A 1,514-nucleotide genomic window follows, 5' to 3' on the forward strand; every position below is an offset into this window, starting at 1 on the left:
AACCAGAAAGAGAAATTATTTGCCTATAGGAACATGCTTTTCACAATGGTATTGAATGTCTAAACTCATGCACCTGTCTGCAGCTTCCAGATCTGCTGTGCTTACCAAAGGGCATTTGAGAGAAGAGTGTTCTACAGTGAAGCCAGGCTCTTGCTCATCACCTTAATTCTGGGTCTGAAACTTCCTGCCTAGGTGAACCGGGCCAGTTGCTTTCCTTGATTTTTAAGTTTTTACATCTGTAAGAAAAGAATACAAGCATGCTTTCATGGGGTTGTTTACAGGAATTCATAGGTAATATTTGTAGAGTGCTTTGAGCTTCAGGAGTGCTATAAAGATGGACTTTATGCCCCACCTATCCATACAGATAACCATTTATTTAAATAGAGAGGTAAAGTGACAACTGCCACCTCAATTTAAACAAGGAACATTACCAGCCACCCCACAGCCTGATCCCTACCCCTGCCTGAACTGGAATAGACTCCATCTTCTGGGCATGACTCTCATAAAGGAACAGACAACATCTACCAACCAATGCATGTACCTAGGAATAAGTAGGAGTCATATATATGCTGCCAATGGCATATGTTGTGTTCCTGCGTCATGAATGTGATGTTCTGTTCTTCACCTGTGCCTTTGGCTTCCTTCAAGAGTAGTCGTTTGCATCTCTGATGTCACTCATTAGCATATGTGCAGTAATCTGCCACCGACTTACATCTCAAAGCTTACACAAAGCTACAGCCAGTGGCACTGGTTGATTATTTTGCAAATGCAAAGCCAACTGCTTTTGAGGTTATCCCTAACTCAACTGAACATAGACCCAAAGAACACCAGAGTTTGAGATAGAAAGGCAGAGGAGGGCCTCCTGTGAAAGTGACCTGCTGAAATCAGAGGAAAAGGAAACATTAAGTGAGAAGAGTCTTCCCAGGGCCTATGAGATGGACTAAGTGACAAAATCTCTCTTTTCTGTCTCGATCTTGTACAGTTTTGTGGGCCTCAAAGCAGCAAAAAGAGAAAACAGCTGCAGGATCCATATAGCGAGGTGTCAAGGAGATGGGTGCAAGACCAACCCCTCGAAGAACCAAGCTTCAAGCAGAAGCACAATAGCTCCCTAGGGATGTGCAGGCCAGGGGCATATCAAGCCTGCTGCTCGGCCAAGAGGTGGGTAGCAGAGGTGCACGGGATGCCTGGCACCCACCTGCCTGCTCCCCTGCGGCCACGGGGGAGGCCATGCTGTGTGCTCTGCGCTGGGGCAACACCTGACAGAGACGTCCCCTCTTCTTTCAGCATACGGGATGAAGCAGGGAGACTGTTGGATTTCCTTCCTTCAGAGGAGGTTGGGAAGGACCTAATATTCCCTTGTCTGGGATAAACTCGTCCTTGTCTTTCCTCACTTCGCGGCACTGTGGGCGGACGAACGCGGCAGCCGCCCCCCAGGCGCTGGCGGAGAGGTGGGGAGCACTCGGGCGCAGGGCAGCCCCCTGGGAAAGAGCATCGCCCCTTCCCTCTCCTTGCTG

Source organism: Egretta garzetta, unplaced genomic scaffold (genome assembly GCF_000687185.1).
Source record: "Egretta garzetta isolate BGI_Z169 unplaced genomic scaffold, ASM68718v1 scaffold53, whole genome shotgun sequence".
Lineage (NCBI taxonomy): Eukaryota > Metazoa > Chordata > Aves > Pelecaniformes > Ardeidae > Egretta > Egretta garzetta.